Source organism: Periplaneta americana, chromosome 9 (genome assembly GCF_040183065.1).
Source record: "Periplaneta americana isolate PAMFEO1 chromosome 9, P.americana_PAMFEO1_priV1, whole genome shotgun sequence".
In the NCBI taxonomy this organism is placed as follows: Eukaryota; Metazoa; Arthropoda; class Insecta; order Blattodea; family Blattidae; genus Periplaneta; species Periplaneta americana.
This window is the reverse complement of record NC_091125.1, coordinates 41,671,691-41,696,064: the sequence shown is the minus strand read 5'-3', so window position 1 is coordinate 41,696,064 and position 24,374 is coordinate 41,671,691. Positions and strand designations below refer to the sequence as shown.

The window sequence follows — 24,374 nt, the reverse complement described above, 5'->3', positions numbered from 1 at the left end:
CTAATAGTCTTAGGATTCGGAATCCTACGATTAGGATAACGGCGGTAATATTCGATCGCAGCAGCTGTTGCATTTCCCTCACACACACCACAAATAAATACCATATCGGCATATTCCTCAGTTGTAAATTTACACGGCATCTTGAGACAATTAACAAGCTGTTAGCTCCACGATGTATGGCCGTCAACTGAACATGCGACAAATGAATCTCGATGCATTGCAAAGTAAGCGCATGCGTTGACATTTGAGAGCTCTATTCACACTCACAAGTTCAGAAAATCAATTATTGAAAATATTTTCAAAATAGTGGCGGTAAAACTTCGTGAATCACTCTGTATATTCACACTGCAAATGAGTAAACGGCCCGTGGTAGTGGTAACAAACTACTCTCATGGTGTAATTACAATTAACAATAATAATAATAATAATAATAATAATAATAATAATAATAATCGCACTGTATTCTTCATCTGACATAATTAGGAACATTAAATCCAGACGTTTCAGATGGGCAGGGCATGTAGCGAATCCAGAAATGCATATAGAGTGTTAGTTGGGGGGCCGGAGGGAAAAAGACCTTTAGGGAGGCCGAGACGTAGATGGGAAGATAATATTAAAATGGATTTGAGGGAGGTGGGATATGAGGATAGAAAATGGATTAATCTTGCTCAGGATAGGGACCAATGGCGGGCTTATGTGAGGGCGGCAATGAACCTCCGGATTCCTTCAAAGCCAGTAAGTAAGTAAGTAATAATAATAATATTCATCACCATAGCAATAATAATAATCAAATATGAAAACCTAAATTGAAAGAAGCATCCCAAATCAATGGAACATTCTAAGTAAAGAAAGCTTGATTATAATAAACATAACTAATTAACAAAATAATAAACGATGATAAAAAGAACCTTTAGTTGCTACTAACTCATGTACATTCATTATGCTTCATATGAGTCACTGTTCACGTCCTAATATTTAATGGTTTTGTATTCCTAATTAATTTTAACTTATCTCACCTGATATATCACGTTATAAGTACACAATTTTATATATTTCATCATTTTTATACAGATTTCTTAACTCAGTGTTGTTTATGCTCTTTTAATACGTTTTTATGATATTTTATGCTCGACCATGCCGAAATGTAGTAATTATACACCTGGTAGCAGTCCTTTAATGCATGTCATTAAAGTACACTTACTCATTAAAGTACAGGTGTTCAGCCAATGACAAGTCAGCTTTGTACCGTTATAAACCCTCAGCCAATGACAAGTCAGCTTTGTACCGTTATAAAACCGCAAGTATCGATTATTCTCGGATATGCAATCGAAAGAGAATTAGCGAAAAGTCACGGAGGCTGGAAATCCAATACTATCGCAGAAGGTTATGTCCTGTTACTATAATAATTAGCGTTAATTGTAAATAATATTCAAATAAATTCAATTTGTCATCTCGTTTTTCAATGTCTAATTTAATTTCAATGTTATATCAAAGTTAATATTTAGTTTACTCTGTAGGTTATTATAGGCTATCAAGGTCAATGTGGACATCTGTTCCTCGGAAAAAATCAATACTTTCGCGTCTGCGCACATCTCACAATTTACGAGGTATTGCTCAAGGTCAGTTAGATACAAATAAAATGAATAATTTCAAGTTAGAAATATGGTCGAGCATAAAAAGTCGTATGAAACTCGCGTATAATGGTAATTAAGAAGCTCATATGAAAATTATGAAACTCGCTTGCGCTCGTTTCATAAACATCCATACTCGCTTCTTAATTACTATCATTATAGGCTCGTTGCATAATGTACTATTAAGATTCCTATTTGGTGCACTTGCTATTTTATGTTCATATATATTTAATTTCTTATGTTACCTGATGATGACTGATAAGGCGAAAGTACTTGTAGCCACTACTTGTTTTACATGCTATTCCCTTATTGAATGATTCATAATAAATAGACAGTCGAATGAAGGTTCTTTTTTTTTTCATCATTTATTTGTTAGTATTGATTTGTAGATTCATTATGTTTTGTAAAATAACTAATTAAAGTAAATCTAATTTGTCGACCTAATTAAGTATACGTCCACTTGATTGCTTGCATGTGAATGGGCCCTATATGAAAGTTAAAATTTAGGGTGATTCACGAGGATTTACCATCCTTTACGGAGCTTATTTCTGAAGACATTTTGAGCAAAAAAGTCTTATAAACATAGTTAATATTCTCAATATTTTCAGAGTTACACTAATTTAAAGTTGTTTGTAAAATACGTCTTTTCTTTAGTTTGGAGGTAAAAGAATAATACAAATAGAGAATGAACCATTCAGAAGTATAATTTCTTTAATTGGGAAGTATTATGAAGCTAAAAATATGCTGTGAACTCCTTAGTTGCTCCGTACAGACATCCTACTATTTTTAACTAGAAAATTACATTATTCTTACGCACTTATCACAAAAATTATTACAAATCACACCACTTCCACCGACTTAATTACTGTATTTGCAGTTCAATTTTGCATCCTAATTTACAGTCTTGGAGAGTTTACAACACATTTTAAAAAATGTCGCCGTCCGCTTGAGTACACTTGGCCGCACGCTTGTGAACGCCACTCGTCGCTCTACGTAACTGCATACGGCTATCTTTGATTTCCGTAGCGCTCGCGCTGGCTACTGACTGCACGCTGACCAAGATCACGCGTTCACAGCAATGCGTTCCAATAACGAAATGTAACTCTGTAAATATTGAGAATAGGACCCATGTTTATATTACATTTTTTGCTCAGAATATCTTCGGAAATAAGCTCCGTAAAGGACGGTAAATCCTCGTGAATCATCCTGTATAGTGAATTTTTTCCACATTTTAAATTTACTTCTTTAAAATTTCATAATCAACTTCAAAATTTACCTATTTTTTCCAATTCTAAACCAAAATATCTTTAACCCTTTTACTCCCACTGTTCCCAAATGGGAACATGCATTATTTACGGCGTAAATGATTTGAGAGGACCAATAATAATCTTATTTTGTTTCTTATGTGTCAATAAGTAGTAATATAAGAAACACCAACATTTTTAATAAAAAATAATTAGAGCATAAATGGGTTGATATCAATTCTGAAATATTTATATTCCAATCATTGAAAGTGTCTTGGGATCAAATGGGTTAAGCAGATAGGGCTTGTTCACTATGAGAAACGCTGTGTCCCTTCGTTAATCACTTAACTGCTTGGAAAACGGAGGTTTTTCAAGTTCATCTTAAATACAAGAAAGATATGGAAGCGGCTCAGGGCCAAATTGGAGCTGTACGATAGTTAGTAAATAATAATACTGCTGATGCTTCCAGCCGCGGTCTGAGTGTCACATTGGAAGTCGCCCGGCTTTGTACAGCAGTATAGATACGTAAATTCACCGTACGCGGAAAACTGACTGAAATCTAGCATGCCAGTAAAATTTATGAAGTTGGAGGGAAGTGTTTTGTTTATTCCTTTATTGATTTTTTTATTTTAGTTGGTTATTTTACAACGCTTTATCAACATCTTAGGTTATTTAGCGTCTGAATGAGATGAAGGCGATAATGCCGATGAAATGAGTCCGGGGTCTAGCACCGAAAGTTACCCAGCATTTGCTCATATTAGGTTGAGGGAAAACCCTGGAAAAAACCGACCGGGAATCGAAACCTGGTTTCGCAGCCAGACGCGCTAACCGTTACTCCACAGGTGTGGACTCTTTATTGGACGAGGTTATAGAATGTAAATTGATGGTACTGTAAAAATTACAAATCTGAAGAAAATAGCCTTCTGCAGGATCTTTCAATGAGGTACAGTATTTCGAGAGGTCGTTCTTCTCCCTGGAAAGAGTTATTACTCGATGCGTACATAATATTTGTTGACAGTTCGAAGTTTACAGACTAATAACGTAGCTACAGGGCAAGTACTTCCCAGAAGCACAGTTTTGTTGATCGTAACTTGAACTGTTACACTGTCCCATACTTCAAGATCTAGTTATTCCAGTTCATTTAGAATTACCAGGAAGATGAACAGTTTAGAGCCCAGAAATTTTAAGCGATATCCCATTGTTGTGCCATGCTCATTAAAACGCTACAATAACTCGTGTCTCGTGCCGACTAAAATGTTGCAATTTCTCATGATGGAATGCCATACGCTTTTTTTTTTTTTTTTTTACAAACTGAAACCTGAAAATCTTGTGTTCTTTATACATCTTAATGTTTTTCTCAATGAAAGCAATCCCCTTTTGTACAACAGACCGAGCTTTATGTACCATCTTCTCAGAGATATTTATAGCTATACTTGTGTCCGTCTGAGACTCTTTAAGTACATTGAAGAAGGTAAAAGTGATGCGGAGAGTAGAATAACTGGTTGAATTGTGAATGAAAGCTTTCATGGGAGTACGTAGTAGACATAATCTTCGGTCAAGCTGTACATAAATCTCTGTAGCGCTTGCTTGCTTAAATCTACATGCTGAATTCGACGCTACCACTTTTTTTTTGCAAATAAAATCTGTACATTTTAACTGTAGCGTTAGGTTATTTAATTAATGATCACAAAGATGAATAGATTTTTCAAAATTCAGAAAAATTGTAATGGAACTGCAGCCTAGCTTTCTATTTTACACTCGTTATTTATTTTTTATTAGGTTATTTTACGACGCTGTATCAATATCTCTGGTTATTTAGCGTCTGAATGAGATGGAGGTGATAATGCCGGTGAAATGAGTCCGGGGTCCAGCACCGAAAGTTACCCAGCAATTTTACACTCGTGATTAAGGGAAAAAAATACTAACAAGTTCATATCATAATGTGTACTTCTGAATATATACTAACTCGTATATACTCGTACTAACAGAATAACATGCCCATTTGTAACTCAGTAGATCGTAACAAATTTTAAAACTTTTTTTAGGCTGCACTTCAGTAGTCCGTCTACCAACCATGTATCAAGCTCGCTTAATATTTTTAAGTTTCTCTCACATGCAAGTGTAGTATTACATTCTTATTTTTATTATTAGCCAGCATCAATAGTTTTTCATCGTGTGTCCTTGCGTCCATAAAATCGAAAACATCGTGCATCTATTATATACAATTAGGGTTTGGTGGCAGACAAGATTATCGTAGATATTAACTAGGTTTTCCGAAAAGATAAAATTTTACTTTAGTAAGATGATATCCTTACTTTCTATTTCCTTGTGAATTAACTTTCTTGGCCGTTCAGAAATATCTCCTATTATTTTCCTCTTCACGTAGTTATAAATTATTTGAATTACATTAAGAATCTTTATCTCTTTGGTGACTGAGTTCCACATTTTCTTCAACTGCAACTAATCTATTACAATCTTGTTTTGTTGTAACACCCACAATTCTTTTCAGAACACTTTCTCCCTTTTATATTGTCCTTTGTATTTCTGTGAAAAGAAAAGTTAAAACCATCTAATACAAACATTTCCTTTTCATTCCTTTTAGCTTCACTTTTAATGTACAGAAAGCGAGAAAGAGATAGACACGCAAGCACAACACATCCAACTTGACGCTCGGCTTGCCCTGATTTAATGATGGCTGACCTATTTATGGACTAACAAAAAATAATGTTTCATGTTGCCAAACAGCACAATGATACATATTACTATATGCGATTCGGTTATACTTTGCACGCAATCAAGATATACCCTAAGAGTAAGCAACTGGGCTATAAACAAGGGAAGAAACTGACCCTTATATGCAATTGGTGACCCCTGGGCATATATTATTATGTTGGTGAGTGCTTTGAGCCTGCCAGGAAGTCAAAAGGAGAATAGGAATGGCAAAGGAAGCTTTTCTTTTTTTTAAAAAAAAGGAGCATATTCTGCGGATTTTTATTTTATTTTAGTAGGTTATTTCACGACGCTTTATCAACATCTGAGGTTATTTAGCGTCTGAATGAGATGGTGATAATGCCAGTGAAATGAGTCCGGGGTCCAGCACCTAAAGTTACCCAGCATTTGCTCATTTTTGTGCGGATCTCTGGAAAAAGAAATAAGATAGACACTAGTGAAGTGCTTTATATGGAGTGTGGAAATGCTTGGGGCAGAAACATGAACATTAAAACGAAATGAAGAGAAATGACCGGGAGCATTTTAAATGTGGATGTAGAAAAAAGAGAGAGTGTGAAATGGACAATCAAAATAAGAAATGAAGCTGTGCTATAAGGAGTGGGCGAAGAAAGGATACTTACTCTGAAACTGATCAGGAAGAGAAAAATAAATTGGCTGAATCATTAGCTAAGAAGAAACTGCTTACTAGAGGACGCACTGGAATGAATGGTGAATGCAAAAAAAGTTCGGGGCAAAAGAAAATATCAAATGTTAGACAACATTAAAACTTTATGGATTTATGCGGAGACGAAGAGGAAAGCGGAAAAGATTAAACATTGGAGTATACCGGGTTTGCAGTGAAGTACTTACTCTTGGGAAAAAAACTATGAATGAATGAATGAATGAAGTTGTCTGAGGAGTGCATTAACCTCAAGAACAATGTTGTGTGTTCCGAGCTAGGGAATTTCTATTCCACGTATGTCACCTTCAATTAATTTAGAAGTCTATGCACACGCGCATACACACATATACACGTAAATAACATACATAACATAACATTTTTTGGGTTATTTGACGACGCTCTATCAACATATAGGTTATTTAGCGTCTGAATGATATGAAGGTGTTAATGCCGATGAAATGAGTCCGGGGTCCAGCACCGAAAGTTACCCAACATTTGCTCGTATTGGGTTGAGGGAAAACCCCGGAAAAAACCTCAACCAGGTAACTTGCCCCGACCAGGATTCGAACCCGGGCCACCTGGTTTCGCGGCCAGACGCGCTGACCGTTACTCCACAGGTGTGGACTAACATAACATAACATATAACATAACATAACATTACATACATACATACAATACATAACATACATACAGTACATAATATACATCATATACATAACATACATACTACATACACATAACATAACATAACATACATATACATACATACATACATACATACATACATACATACATACATACATACATACATACATACATACATACATAACATAACATAACATAAATACATACACTTACATACATACACTTACATGCATACATACATACATACATACATACATACATACATACATACATACATACATACATACATACATACATACATACATACATACATACATACATACATACATACATACATACATACATACATGACAATACGTAACGTTCTATGAATAGTAAGCAGTATAACCAAACATATCTTCTGATTGTCAAGTGAGATGTACTGCCTGATATGTGTCAGAGGAAAAACAATTTACTGTTTGAATATATCTTAGTTTGATTAGCGTAATATGTTGTCTGGGATGTATGCAATGGAGGGAGGAAAGTAATTGTCCAATCTACCCGTACCACATTATCTTTCCATTTAGTTGTCTCCTGAGTGCTGCCTTATTGGTGACACTTATAAAGTCCCAATCTGTCCTCGGACAGTTGACTAAACAACAACAACAACCACTACCATCACCAATAAATCTATGAATTATTCCACAGGAGAGGAAACGAGCCAAACTTTCATTCCTTGAAGGAAAACTTTTAGAAATATTCAGAATGAAACATTGTGTCGTTGTGACCTATTATTCAGAGAATTATTAAATTCATGATTATTTTACCCCTAAATTCCGATATTTGCAGTAAGTTTCGTTCGAACTAAGAAGATTCTGACGCGAAAAGACCAGCAGATTGTGATAAATAGAAGTACACTAGTAACAATGTCAGTTCACATTGCAAAATGATAAAGGACTAAAATCTTTCTCGAATGCATACTGCGTAATATTTCGGTAACAGAGAAACTAGCATTCTTGCTGTCGACATGAATCTCTTTATCGCACCTTATACGACATAGCGCATTACAATCTTCTTACTTCAGGGTGTAATTCCGATTCTATGAAAGTAAGCATCATAAAGAATGCACAAGACTGGAGGGGAGAGCCTGATCCAATAGAAAGGAACCTAATATGATATTCCTCGAGAGACTCTATTCTGTACGATTTCTTAACTACAGTGCTTCATCCAATCCAACTTTATCCGGATAAAAAGCGACGACTATCACCTGTCTGGTTACCATGACCACGCAGAATTCCAACTGCGTCACAACGGCGCCACTACCAAAAAGTTTCCAAGTCGAACAGACTTGTCAACAAAAACAGTTCACTTCCACGGCAGCTGTAACGTTGTTTAGAGTTCATAGTGTAACCTCGTTATTTAGTTAGCTCATTTCCTGACGTGTACCAAATACGACAACTCAAAATCAGTGAGAAAGGTGCTACGAAATAACCCCAACAACGGACAAACTAAATTATAAATAATTCTAATGATCGAATAGCATAAGTAATCAGCACTCCTCTGGTTGCCCTAGGTGAGCTAGTTGCTATGCACATAAAAGAATATACTGTATCTGTAATTAAGACAGCTCATCATATGAAGTTTTCGGCTGAAGTATCTCTGTTTTGAAAACGATGTCTCATAATAACACTAACATCTCCAACAAAATAAGAAGTTAGACAAGAGTGTCCATTATCACCCATATTATTTAATACAATATTTCGACAAAAATGATCAGTCGATCACTAAATCGAGTAAGAAAATAAAATATTTTAAAGAACTTTCTTTTCGTACATACGTTTTTTTTTTTTTTTACTGATGACCAGTTTATTCCATCAGATTCAGAAGATAATCTGCAAAGGGCTGTCTACAAATTACACAATGTTGCAAAAGAATATATTTTAGAAATAGCGTATGTACAAGTGAAAGAAAATGTTTTGGGATTTTGGGAATAGAACATTTAAAAACAAAAATGTATTAACAAAAGACTGGATTGTTCCTCTTGGAGGCGAGACTGTTTAGAACATCAGCTGTTGAAGTTCAAGATACAAACTGACGAAGAGATAATGCTAACTATTCAATTATACACTTTTATGTTGCGCCTGTTTGTGTGTTAGATTAGGATATTATGATATAATATGTTTTGTTTATACCATTTTCATATTAATCTTTGTGTTTTATGGAGATTGGTTGGATTTAATCATAGGTGAGAGGGGAGAAACCTAAAAAACACATAGGATCAAAAGACCCGTGGATTGGATTTAAGGGCAAACTCTGATAGTGTAGTGTAAGCCTATCTGTATGTATAATATTGATGAATAAATTAATCTATCTATCTAGAAAAATAAACAAGTGCTAAAACAAGTTCATAATTTTAATTATTTTGGATGCAATCTTCGACACAAAAAATCCAAATTATGAGGAAATGTTTTTTTACTTTGTTATTTAACGACGCTGTATCAACTACAAGGTTATTTAGCGTCGATGAGATTGGTGATAGTGAGATGATATTTGGCGAGATGAGGCCGAGGATTCGCCATAGATTACCTGACATTTGCCTTACGGTTGGGAAAAATCTCGGAAAAAAACCCAATCAGGTAATCAGCCCAAGCGGGAATCGAACCCGCGCCCGAGTGCAACTCCGGATCGGCAGGCAAGCGCCTTAGCCGACAGAGCTATGCCGGTGGCTGTGGAAATTAAAATAAATAAATTTCTGTACTATAGTTTATTGGTACAATTAAAAAAGTGAGAAAAGAAGCTATTCCAAATCCCTGTAAAGCATTAATCGTTTCGACATTTCTCCATGGAACAGAAAACTTCGTAATTTCAAAGGAATGTTGGGTCCGATAAGTATAATATAAAATTACAAATATGTATGGATTTATTACCGTCAGAATTACTTATCAATAATAAAAATTAAACCATTAGATTATTACATGAAATGGTACATAATGACCGACGAACGTTTTCGCCATGAATATGGCATCCTCAGGTCTCATCGAAGCAATGACACATAATGAACACTTATAATTTCTGGTTTAAATACAATCGTTAAAAATGTTTGAAAAGGTTAATATGATAGGCGGTGTAAGCATATGCAATTAAGAAATACGTAAAACATAAAATTTAAAACCATACAAAGTATAGAAAAAACAAACAATGTGCTGATGGTTAAATGCACAACGAGATAAAATAATTTGGCACTCTTCAATTGCAGGTGGTCATAAATCACAAAATAGTAGAACATGCTATGGTATATAGCTCGCTCGTGCTGCTGTTTGAGCGGTGTATGAAACCCAAGTCCTGTAAAATATAATGGGGAAGTGTAAAAATTTTGAAATTGAAAGTTAAAAAGTGGATGTAGAATTTAGAAACGTGATGAGACCTGAGGATGCCATATTCATAGCGAAAACGTTCGTCGGTCATTATGTACCATTTCATGTAATAATCTAATGGTTTAATTTTGATTATTGATAAGTAATTCTGACGGTAACAAACCCATACATATTTGTAATTTTAGAAAACTTGGTGTTAAGAACTCAATAAGACGACAAATTGACACGACAAAAGTCACGCTACTGAGACTCTTGGCAGATTACACTATATGGCCATATAGAAAGTTAAAATATTCTAATAGAATTACGAACTAGTAACATTCTGAAACCATTGATAAATTATGGAGCAAAATCGGATACTCATTTACGGAGAATGGATTAAAGCCGTAGGACTTCAAAGCTGCTTCAGTATCCACTCATAGGAACTAGGGGAGTGGGAAGACCAAAGAAACGCTGGATAAAATAACTTTATAAACCTTTGAAGACGTAAGGGACTGTAGAGTCCAATCCTTGATGTTCATGATGATGACTTTTGACAAAGCAGAAAACATGAGGGCGGATATAAAAAGAGGCTACAAGCTGTAGTGTATTCGTAGTTGACTAGTGGACCGACTACAGGAACAAAAAACAAGCACTTCACCGTATATCACCACCCACCATTGTTGCAATAATAATAATAATAATAATAATAATAATAATAATAAAATTAATATTCTACTTCTGAAATTCTCCTTCTTTTCCTATGCATTATATATATATATACACACACACACACACACACACACACACACACACACACACACACACACACACACACACACACACACACACAGGGACATCATTTTATTTTTACTTCAATTTTTATTGTACCTGAGTTTTTGAATGTACTTCACTCCCACCCCTCCTACTAATGAAGTTTCAACTATCTTCCAGACAGAATCAAGGCCGCTTATAGTAAACAGCACTGAGTTACTGAGTACGAGTATAGTACGTTCCAGAAATATGTTCGCGTTTTCCAGTGACGAAAGAACTTTTAATATTGAATCATATTTTCGCACAGGTACTGTCCGTTTGCCTACGTCGCATCCCGATTTCCCCCACCTGCTTCTGCACGGCCCTCTGTAAAAGCTGGGCTGTCTTAGCTCTTTTCTGAGAACATTAATTTCTGTTAGGAATTGGACGTTCACGTAATATTATACAACTCTTTAAAATAACTTACATAAAAGGTCCTCGTTAAGTAATTAACTGTCACGTGATTTCCCTCCTTTCTACGATCCTGCGGCATAACCACTTGGACGGACAGTAGATAACATGTCTGAGTAATTTTATCTATGCGGGTCGGGTAGAAGTGAAGATTGAATTTATATTACATAAGGTACTCTTTTATAGAGTAGGTACAGAATTATTTCAACATGAGTTACTAGTACGAAGGACGAAACTGGTAATTGGAATTAGATGCAATAGTCTATAGTGCGATAATATGCACAAAAGAACTGAAGCGTGTAGGCTATCGAAATGAAAGGCTACCATCTTCAAAAATGTGTTTAAATATCCATATTATGATTATTTTTCAATTTAACTTCATTCTCTATATTGTACGCTAATGTGCTGTAGACAGCATAATATACAGTGCATAATGAATACGTTCGCATGGATAGCTCAGTTCGTGAGTAAAAACACTTATTCTTAATACAGTACTGCATTTTGATTAAATAAAAATCCTAATGAAAATTATCGAACTCAAAATCGCGATATTTGCTAGTTTACGTAAATGGATGAAGTACTTTTCTTCCCTCCTATACCTAGTAAAGTGATTTGTTTGTGTTTTACGCCAGTATCATCGAACTCCAGTTGTGGAAGGGGGTAGCGAACGGGTTTTCCGGTTCTCTAAAGGTATGGCCAGGTTAATATTAAAAATGTGAGTAAAAATAAAATGATGTCCCTGTGTGTGTGTATATATATATATATATATATATATATATATCCCGTCCCCTTTCCTTTGCCTTCCACCTTATTTCACTCGTCCTATTCTTATCAAGCACTGGATCTTCTAGCCAGCTAGTTTTTCAACTCCCGGATATTTTCGTAGAAATATAAAACAATAATATATTTTGTACGATTTATTCGTAGTATACGCATCATAAATGAAAATTCGTCGTTCTAATATGTAGTACTGCATTGCCACGAACTAAACTAATCTGCACTGAATGGAAGTTAGCTTTATACTAATGCTTTGTGCCATCTGTCCATACTATGCAACAGAAAACCTTCCCGCACTTGATCCACGGAAATGTAAGCGCCACACTATTCTTTCGGTAGTCGTGTTCTACTATAACAGTAAAAATCCGACGACAGTTACCTCAGTGAATCCTGTTTCCTGGTGAACACTATGTATGAAGAACCCTAGAAAACAAATTTTATTATGTTATTCGAAGTAATAAACACAAAAACATTATGCGAAATCCTTTTCGATTCGTACCTTATATCCCTTTCACATTATGAACTACGCTACTCACAATATATGGCTACGTGTCTAATCCATAAACTATCGCCAAATATTACGTTTTGGGTAAATGTTATGAAGAAACACATCAATTATACGACTAACGTAATCGCTCAATATTTAAGCAAAATTTTTCATGCAAGTGCATATTAAATCATAAGTTGCATAAATTCGCCACATAAATACTTCACACACTACATTATGGTAATAACTAGGCCTGAGAATTATATGCCGTTATACTACTGGTGCGCTTCGTGCGCCTTTAACTTTGAGTACTCTCAAAATTGAGGTGAGTTGACGCAGTGTCTTTCATTCGTTTAAACTCGTGCTTATCATCACTGCAAGTTATTCTCAGCATTTGGGTGATTGAAAGCCACTCCTTTAACGTCGAAACACAACTATCTGCTAAAGAAAAATTTAAAGGCAAAACTTTCTTTGTTAAAGAAAAATTTTACTATTTTAAAGACTTTTATTTTTTCTCTGTAGAAAATACTGTACACATAATATAACATTGATAAGTATCAGTCTTTTTACTGTATGATGGTGTATTACGTTTTTGTTTTAGGTAATTTTTCATTTCACATATTGTTGCAGTGAATAACAAACCACATTTTCAAATTTTCAAAGGAGAATGATTACCTGTTGCTAGAAAACACAGCTTTACATCTAGAAGAACTTTGTTCCACTTCTGCAGAAACAATGAGGACATATTTGAAATATTTTACACAAGCATTATCTATCTCAAAATCAATATCACTATTAATAAATTTTCTCATTTCAAATTGTCACAAACTTTACATAGATCTAAATATCCATAATGTTTATCCAGTATTTTTTTCATCTTGTTTGCTACATTTTTTTTTCCAATTTCGTGTTCCAACTATTCAGTTTCGTCACAATATCATTATTGACTACATGTTATTTTCTGTCTATAGAAAATACACCTAATATAACATTGACAAGTATCAGCCTTATTATTTCACTATGTTAATTTGATGATATATTGCGTTTTGTTTTACATAATTTTTCATTTCATATACAGGGACATCACTTTATTTTTACCAACATTTTTAACATTAACCTGGCTATACTCGGAAACACTGTTGTCCCCTTCCATTACAGGAGTTTGATGTTGCTAGTGCAATATGTAAACAAATCATTTTACTAGGTATATGAGAGAAAAGTAGTGTATCCATTATGTTGTAGGGAAATACGATATTACGATTTTCAGTTTGATGATCACTTTTATGGAATTTATCAAAATACGGTAGAGTAGTAACATTTTTTTTTTCAAAAACTCAACTTTTCAGGCGGCTATGTTCGTTATGTAATGTCCACTTTATTTAGCATATTAATTATTGGTGTTAACGTACAATATAGAGAGTGCATTTAAATTGAGGGGGTCGTAAGTAAAGGGCTGTAAGTGCACTTAAGTTACTTTTGAGAAAATGGAGTTTACATATTTAAGCTTTTGTAAAATCGGTGAAATTTTTATTTAAATTTTAATGTGTGATGCGATTAAAATATCCCTTTGCCACTAAAATTTTAGATACTTTTGCTTACACTGGATGCACTTAACTCATGTTATTACAAATGTCACTAGCATTCCTTTGCTTCTAGCCACCTCAATTCAAAATAAGCTAATCTGAATTTTTAAACAATTTGCTGAAAATGGTTGCCGTTCATTACAATGCAGGCTTCAATTCTTTACGCATATTATTAAAACATTTTGAAGCATATCCTCTGAAATTGAATTTATCGTTTCTTTAATATAATTTTTAGTACGATATTATTAATATAGGTTCCTTCTTCTATAGAAAACGCAACCATATTTATGAAACACACTATACACTGCAGTGTTTACTTCACATGCAACAGCGGCCGTAAGTTTGTGTGTCTGACGGGAGCAAGGACATTAGTGAAGGGGTGGGAGTGAAGAACATTCAGAAATGCAGGTACAATAAAAATGCAAGTAAAAATAAAATGATGTCTCTGTATATTGCAGTGAATAACAAACTACATTTTCAAATTTTCAAAGGAGAATGATTGTCTGTTGCTAGAAAATACAACCTGTAGCCTATATATAGAAACTTCGTTCCATTTCTGCACGAACAATGGAAGCATATTTTAAATATTTTATACAGACATTATTTATTTCAAAATCTATACCATTATTACATTACATTATCCTAATTTTAAATTAAGTCACAAATTTCGTTCTCGGCATCTTGCTATTATTCTTCTTTACAAGACGTTGAATGTTGCCTGTTACGAATAACAGTATTCAGTCGTAATGTAACAGATCAACTAAAGTTCACTGCTGAACGAAACACACTGAAATTCCCCACCCCCACCCAATTACGTATTGGTACCTGAAATCAGAGGCGCATGAAGCGCAATGTAACGGCATACAATTCTTAGCCCTAGTAATAACACACACATAGACTGCATTATATTATACGACCTATGAAATAATATATAATTCAGATGAGCCGCTACTGTACGAGCCTCTGAGTGTCTACGTCATTTGAGTTTATCGCACCTTCCCTCTCCTCTAACCCCACCCTCAGTTTGGTTCCGCTGAATCCCGTCAGTGATGATAGTGGTTGCCTCTGAATGTCTTCCTGTCACACATACAGGTATCTGGGATATAGTGATAACATTTCGTTTATTTATTGTATTTATCCTGGGGATATTTAACTTTATTTATCACACAAAAGCGTGTAAGAAATAAACCGTACTGCTATTATACCGTATCATTTGAATAAACGTTTAAAGGCTATTTAAAGTTCAGGAATAAAAATAAAAACAGTTCAAGCAAACTAGCTGCATTCAACCGATCACTGCGACGAACGTTAAATTGTGCTACATAAATTGTACACACTTTCTCGTTAATTTTAATTGTACGGAAAGCTGAGTAGAAAAATATATTGGAAACGAACTTCAAACAGATTAACCTCTAGATGTATTTCGATTCTATAGACTCAACTGGAAAAAAATGATCGACCATAAGGTTTGAGATTGATCAATAACACACTCATTCTTACAAGCTCAAGAACCTTACAGAGACAGAACAGGTTATGAAGGCCTAATCCTAGAAACTAATAATAATGACGACAATGATAATCAACGAATTAACCTCTGAACATCTTACTTACAGATTCCTTATAATGGTCAAACACACGAAGATTCTATAATAACTGAAGGTAGGAATTTATACCACAACATGAGGATATTTGGTTAGTTGTGCTTAGACCAGTAGTGTCAGAGTTGTAAGCTCCGAAACCGGTTATGGTGCTAGAGATGTCCAGTCGGAGCGAGAACTTGCTTATGTCTGTGGAAGCACCGGAGCACGCAGCGAGTTATAGTGGAGCGCTCCGCTCCGTTTAGGCTGTGCCTGACAACGCTGGCTTAGACTATCGTTACGTCATGAACGACGTGTAGTCTGAGGTATGGCCAGGTTACAACTGAAATGTGTTTTGTAACGCATCAATTGAATGGAGATATGTTTCTCGTGGGTACAACGAACATTCTATGCATACATAACCTTGTTGTCTCTGTGGGTAAATTCCTGTCTTTAATAATAACTAGGCTTCGTATTCCAGCTACCTAAAGACTGAAGTTAAAGACACATTGGGTATATAGTACGCCGAACACAGGTAATACAACGGATAAGGATATAAACAAACACGTCGTCATTGCGTGTTCGCGGAGTACAGTCAACTCCAGACATTCTGAAGCTATACTAGTAAACACATGCTTGAGCCATGGTGTTCATTTTCGTCGTGATCTTTGCAGTGAATAATAACGTGCATTCGTAAGTTACGGAACTTGAACATATGCGGAGATCACTTGAAATGATTTACATTGCAAGAAATTCTTTCAATAGCACATGACGTTATTGGTGCATGATGTAGTTTAAGATATTACTATTGTCTGATATTTTTTCGTATTTCATTAGGATATTGCATATGTCACTCATCATTGAAAATCCACTAATTTTCTATAGCCTATACTTTTCTAGAAATTCCCTAAAATGTAGATTATTTAATTTATTAATTGGGCTGTTGGCACTGAACATCATGGTAGGCTACACAAATGCATGCTAACCGTTGAGTTATATCTTCATAATTTTCTGCTTTTGATAGTGAATTACGCTCAGTACACTTTCTGAACCTTTTGGTATTGCCGTGTCTTTCAGTGCACTATTTCTGTCAATTTACGTTTATTTTACACAATTTATATGTAATTTTGCCTATATTGACAGTGAAAATATTGGTTAAAATATCCTCAACTATGCTCTGCAATATTACACGCTCCAGCGTCTTACCTAAGGTATTTTACTTCTGCAATGAACCTTCAATCAGCCACAAAGATGTAATGAAGGATGGATAGAACAGAGAAAAATTCTCTCCGGTACCGGAATTCGAACCCGGGTTTTCAGCTCTACGTGCTGACGCTTTATCCACTAAGCCATACCGATTCCAGTTCCGATTCCGGATCGAATCCTCTCAGTTCTATCATCCTCCATCATATTGTAACGCAGAATTCCTGCACGGAAATATATGTACTTTGGTACACCACAATAATATAATAACAACACAAAGATGTAGTTATTTAAATAATACGACTTGTAAGAGCAGTGATCGATAAGACTACTCACTATGACTGCGTTTCGGTTTTGACTTTCTAGAGGAAGAGGGCAGAGGGTGCGTAACTATTTTGTATACGAACGTACCTGTACCTGCGCTATGACGTCACATATACGTCAAATCAGGCAACCTCATTCCAGTTTATAGGCAGATGAATTACGAGGCCTAATAATAACTATACGGTCCCTTCAGATGGAACAAATTAATACATTATATACAAACCTCTATATCCGTAATCATCTTTGCTACGTCATCAAGCAATATACTGTATAGGCCTATGGTGTTTGAGATTCATTCTCTAACATCTCTGTATTTTTATAATAATTTGTATCTATTTAACATAGGCCTATACGAGGACATGCTATATATTCGGAATGTTTCTCCTTTTAGAAAAAAAAACTGTAGGCATATGGCTTAATGGATAGCGAGTGAGCTTCCCAACCGAGAGGTACGGGCTTCAATTCTCTGAGTGACGGAGATTTGTCTCAATCCACGCGACTGGGTATTTGACCACTGTCTCGTATTTGTCCTGTGACATCGCGTTGGCCCTGCATTGTGCTGATCACATGGTCAGGAATGCCAGTATTGTGAGAGATTTTATTGTTGGTTCAAAAACACCCTTCACCAATACCGCATTGGATTTTAAGTAAGTAAAAAGGAAATTAGTGATATGAAAATAATAATGTTTTGTGTGTTTTACAACAGTTCGATCCCTTTAGGGCCTAATATACATTCAAATGAGAAGATTAACTTTCATTTTCTGAATATCTCACATAAGATAGTCTCCATTCATATTCATTCATTCATAACTTTCTAAGATCAGATCCTTCATTGCAAGTGCAGTATTCCCCAATGATCCGTCTTTTCCACCTTCCTCTAAGTCTTCGCATACGACACATATATCTTAATACTGTCTTTCATTTGATATCTTTTTCTGCTCCGACCTTTCTTTCCGTTCACAATAATTCTTCCAATTGCCTCCTACAGCACAATTTCATTTCTTATTTTGTCTGTCCTTTTCACATTTTCCATTTTTTACATATCCACATTTCAAATGCTTCTAGTCTTTTCTCTTCACTTCATCGTAATGCCCATGTTTCCGTCCCATACAATGCCACACTTCACATAAAGTATTTCAATAGTCTCTTCCTTAGTTCTTTTTCCGGAGTTCCGCAGAAGATAGCTACTCCTTTTTCTATTAAAAGCTTTTAAGTGTAAATTTCGTCATTTTTATTTATGGCACTGTGATCTAGTCCCATCTACTCATGCGAATTAAATTTTCAACCACAAAAAAATGTTTCTGTCACATCATTGTATACTTAAACTCAGATCATTTAAGTGGGAAAATATACCAGCTAAGTAAGCCAACAGCAACACAGAGTCATTATCTTACAAAATATTTTTCAATTAAGTTTGTTGGTTCTGGAAAAATATGATTAATTTATCTCGAAATTAAAAAAAAAAAATAACTTTTAACCCCGCGGTAACCACGTGACCTTAGCGTGGAAAAGCAACGTTTTGTTGTTGTGCTCATTTCATCCTACAGTCTAGGCAAACAGCCTCCTCTATAACGGTCGGCTTTTAATAAAATTAACTATTCTTAGCTTCATAGAGAATAATATTCTTCAGTATAATTTTTGTTATAAATGTATGTTTTTGAACGAAGCAGTGTGTCCATTCCGCACTTTGCATAAGATATTATAATTTTACTATTAATCCACTGTTCTTTACTGTTATCGCTTTTGTGCCATCGCTACACATTTCTGTACATTTTGTTGTTTTATATAGACTCATAAAAATCTAAAAAAAAAAAAAAAAATTCTGTTGCATTACAAGTTATTTATTTGTGAAACAATATTTTCTTCAATTAATCCATCACTTTGATACCTAACGAAAAATACAAACTGAGACATGTTCAACACATCCGTCTATTCATCAAACCGAATAGCAAAAAAAACTTCAATTTATTTTACTTTCTGAATTATCTGATTGCGAACATTGGCAGTCATCTCTCTGATTCGCCTTGACACTGTCTTGAAAAGCAGAATAGCTTTCAGTTTCTTTACCTCTTCCGCGCCTATTAAAAGACTGACCATAACAATAGCAACAGACAGTATGTGATTTTCCGCAATCGTATGGGGCCTACACATCTTACATAGCTACTCTTAATACTGTGCGATAGGATGCTTCAAATATTGCGTTACATGGTTATCAGATTTATCACTCTGGCTCAGATAAAGAGTTACAAAAATTGTTTCAGAATTTTCTACACATATACATAAATATACTTGGACTTCTCCAGATGGATTGACACACAACCAAATTGATCACATCTTGATAGATAAACGGAGACATACTAGTATAGTAGATATTCGAACTTTCAGGGGTGCAGACTGTAATTCTGACCATTATTTGGTGATTGGAGAATTAAGAGAAAGATTATCAGTAGCCAAGCGAGTAGAGCAACAAGTTAATATTACTAAATTCAATATTTTGAAATTAAAGGACGAGGAAGCTAAGCAAAATTATCAGGTCGAAATTTCGAATAGGTTTGCCACTTTAGAAAGTTCCGACGAAGTTGAGAAAGAATTAGATGTTAATAGCGTGTGGGAAAATATCAGAGATAGTATCAAAATTGCAGCTGAGCAGAGCATAGGTTATTATGAAACTAAGAAAAAGAAACCGTGGTTTGATGAAGATTGTTGCATGGTAGTAGAAAGAAGGAAACAGGCAAAATTGAAATTCTTACAGGATCCAGTTGAGGAGAAGAGAGATAATTATTTCAATGAAAGACGGGAAGCAAGTCGTACACTTAGGAATAAAAAGAGAGGTTACTTGAAGGAAAAACTGAATGAGGTAGAAACAAATAGTAAGAATAAAAACATTCGAGATTTATATAAGGGTATAAAGGAATTTAAGAACGGATATCAGCCAAGGGTAAACGTGATCAAGGATGAGAATGGTGACTTGCTTGCAGACTCTCCATCAATCCTAAACAGATGGAAAAACTATTTTGCGCAACTACTAAATGTACATAGGCCAAATAGAAATGATCGGGACGAAATTGAAATACAAACTGCTGAGCCATTTATACCCGAACCCACGCTTTCAGAAGTCGAAATTGCGATAGAAAATCTGAAAAAGTACAAGTCTCCAGGTATCGATCAGATTCCAGCAGAATTAATACAAGAGGGTGGAAGTGCATTATATAGCGAAATTTATAAACTTGTACTTGCTATTTGGGAAAAGGAAATTGTACCAGATCAATGGAAGGAGTCCATAATTGTACCTATTTTTAAAAAGGGGGACAAAACCAACTGTGGTAACTTTCGAGGAATATCACTTCTGTTGACGTCGTACAAAATTTTGTCCAATATTCTTTTGAGGAGATTAACTCCGTACGTAGATGAAATTATTGGGGATCATCAGTGCGGTTTTCGGCGTAATAGATCGACTATTGATCAGATTTTTTGTATTCGGCAGATAATGGAGAAAAAATGGGAGTATAAGGGTACAGTACATCAGTTATTCATAGATTTCAAAAAGGCATATGACTCGGTTAAGAGGGAAGTATTATATGATATTCTTATTGAATTTGGTATTCCCAAGAAACTAGTTCGATTAATTAAAATGTGTCTCAGTGAAACATACAGCAGAGTCCGTATAGGTCAGTTTCTATCTGATCCTTTTCCAATTCACTGCGGGCTAAAGCAGGGAGATGCACTATCACCTTTACTTTTTAACTTCGCTATAGAATATGCCATTAGGAAAGTTCAGGATAACAGGCAGGGTTTGGAATTGAACGGGCTACATCAGCTTCTTGTCTATGCGGATGACGTGAATATGTTAGGAGAAAATACACAGACGGTTAGGGAAAACACGGAAATTTTACTTGAAGCAAGTAAAGCGATCGGTTTGGAAGTAAATCCCGAAAAGACAAAGTATATGATTATGTCTCGTGACGGGAATATTGTACGAAATGGAAATATAAATATTGGAGATTTATCCTTCGAAGAGGTGGAAAAATTCAAATATCTTGGAGCAACAGTAACAAATATAAATGACACTCGGGAGGAAATTAAACGCAGAATAAATATGGGAAATGCGTGTTATTATTCGGTTGAGAAGCTCTTATCATCCAGTCTGCTCTCCAAAAATCTGAAAGTTAGAATTTATAAAACAGTTATATTACCGGTTCTTCTATATGGCTGTGAAACTTGGACTCTCACTCTGAGAGAGGAACATAGGTTAAGGGTGGTTGAGAATAAGGTGCTTAGGAAAATATTTGGGGCTAAGCGGGATGAAGTTACAGGAGAATGGAGAAAGTTACACAACACAGAACTGCACACATTGTATTCTTCACCTGACATAATTAGGAACTTGAAATCCAGACGTTTGAGATGGGCAGGGCATGTAGCACGTATGGGCGAATCCAGAAATGCATATAGAGTGTTAGTTGGGAGACCGGAGGGAAAAAGACCTTTAGGGAGGCCGAGACGTAGATGGGAGGATAATATTAAAATGGATTTGAGGGAGGTGGGATATGATGATAGAGACTGGCTTAATCTTGCACAGGATAGGGACCGATGGCGGGCTTATGTGAGGGCGGCAATGAACCTTCGGGTTCCTTAAAAGCCATTTGTAAGTAAGTAAGTAATGAGTCTTGTATCCAGAAAGCTTGACATAATTTTCAACATAAGCTTTGACAAAGGGTAAGATCAACTCAAAGTTTCAGTATTACCTCTTACCGGCGCACTATTTGTACGGGACTATAGGCCTAAATCACCGCCATTCGCCGCCGATTCGTTTTCCTCCTAAGCGAGAGAGCGATGAGGTCTCTCCACTGGACGCGCGCTACTACCGGTCACAATGCCGTCAAGTTGTACTCAGTACTGTAAATGCAGCGCACTGTACGTAACGTGTAATTACAATACAGGGTGTTAAAAAGTATCTAATATTTTAGGAGGTGATAGCATGCATCAAAATAAGAAAAAATGCCTAATAAACATGGGTCCTACTATAACACATACTTTCTGAGATCTGAACACTTGTTCATAGGAGGTGCTCAATGTGACGTCCATTTATGACAGTGCATTTTTCTGCCCTACAATACAGCAGACTACCAGATAATCATACCGTAGTTGACACCCCTGGCAAGGAATAGGCCTCCTGATAAGTAGCAAAGCATACTGAAAATAAAAGTTTGGTTGCGGAATTGAGCGGGGTTCAGCAGAGATTGTGTTGTGAATTTTCGTAATCAGCATGTGTGGGCTGATGAAAATTCCCATGCAGTTGCAGAAATAAGGCATTAACACCGATTCTCAATCAACGTATTGGCAGGCGTTCTTGGCGATAGATTAAGGGCCATACGTACTACCACAGAGATTAATTGGGGCTCGTTATCAGGAATTTCTTATTAACATATTGCCTGCCTTGCTGGAGTATGTGCCATGTCAGCAAAGACTATAGATGTGATTCATGCATGATGGCACATCAGCACAGTTTTCCGCAATGAGCATGAACACCTGACGCTGATATTTCAGGACCGCTGGATTGACTGGGGAGGCCTCACACCTTGGCCTGCTCTTTCTCAAAACCTAAATCTCCTAGACTTATGGTTATGAAGAACAACCAGGTCAATTTGAAAGAGTGTGTGATCCCTTACGCCTAAGAGTAGAGGAATGCATTGCCATTAACGGACGTCACATTGAGCACCTCCTATGAACAAGTGTACAAAGCTCAGAAAGTATGTGTTGTAGGACCCATGTTTATTATACATTATTTTCTTGTTTTGATGCATACTAGCACTTCCTAAAATATTGGATAGTTTTTTAACACCCTGTATACAGGGCTTTCATTTCAAAAATGTCTATTCTAAATAACTGAAGGGTACATGGGAAAAATGATTAATGTCACAATTTTATTAAGGGTGATGTCATTATTTAATTCCATAGATTACTGCAAACTTCAGTGTTGTTCTGGTCAAAATTGGTAATAAGAGAATTAGCACCACGGATATAATAATTCTTTCCTTCATTTTCAATAGGAACAGCAATAAATTTTGCACTTACAGTATATAGGTACTGAATTAGACCATTATCTCACTCTTAACAGGAAAAATGTGAACTTCATCGTTGTTTTTCCTTATATCCTATTTTTTTTAATTAAATTTAATTTAAACAAAAACACACTTCAACTTACATATTTAGGGATAAGTTTAAAACCGGTGTTCATTACATTTTAGGTTTAACCCCCTTATTCCCATTCCCTCTGAAATTTCAAATAGCACCATATTATAATTAAATTAGAAAGAATATTCAATTGTTTATACAGCTCGTTCATTTCTTACAACAGCTTTTGTTTTCTATCATCGTCTAGCAACCTGAATTGCTATTATTATTGATTAGAGCTGAAGGGATAAAGCCACGAAGACTATTGTTGAATACAGGTTATTTCAGGAAGTAACACAAACTAATATTAAGGAATATTATGGTTGGGTGTTATAAACCTATTCTTTAAAAAATTTAAAACAGGATATAGGATGATAAAAGCCGAAGTTTAGATTTAGTCTACGTTATTTATGAACGGTTTTGATATTATGGCAATGCTATGTAGGCAGCTCCGAAATAGGCTGTATTACTGTCTAGCCAACAGTGTAGCACATTTTGAACACTTAATGGATTACCTAAAATAAACTGTGTTTTCATCCTACAACCAACTGATATAAACGACAATACAGGTTGCCAGGCGACGATAGGAAACAAAAAATGTAAGAACAAATGAATGAGAGGTATAAAATTTTAATACTCTTTCAAATTTAAGTGTCATAATATAGAGTTGCCGTTTAAAATTTCAAAACGGAGTAGGAGAGTGAGCGGGTCAAACCTAAAATGTGGTTAACACTCGTTTGAAACTTGCTCCTCAATATTTAAATTGGCGTTTTTTTTTTTGTTTG

At 35.4% G+C, this 24,374-nt stretch overlaps 1 protein-coding gene across 1 annotated transcript in view; it reads left to right on the top strand.

Annotated features, from left to right (window-relative positions):
- Positions 1 to 24,374, top strand: part of LOC138705861 (adhesion G protein-coupled receptor L4-like) — a 617,204-nt gene that overhangs the window by 141,353 nt on the left and 451,477 nt on the right. The gene's annotated exons all lie outside the window — the stretch shown is intronic.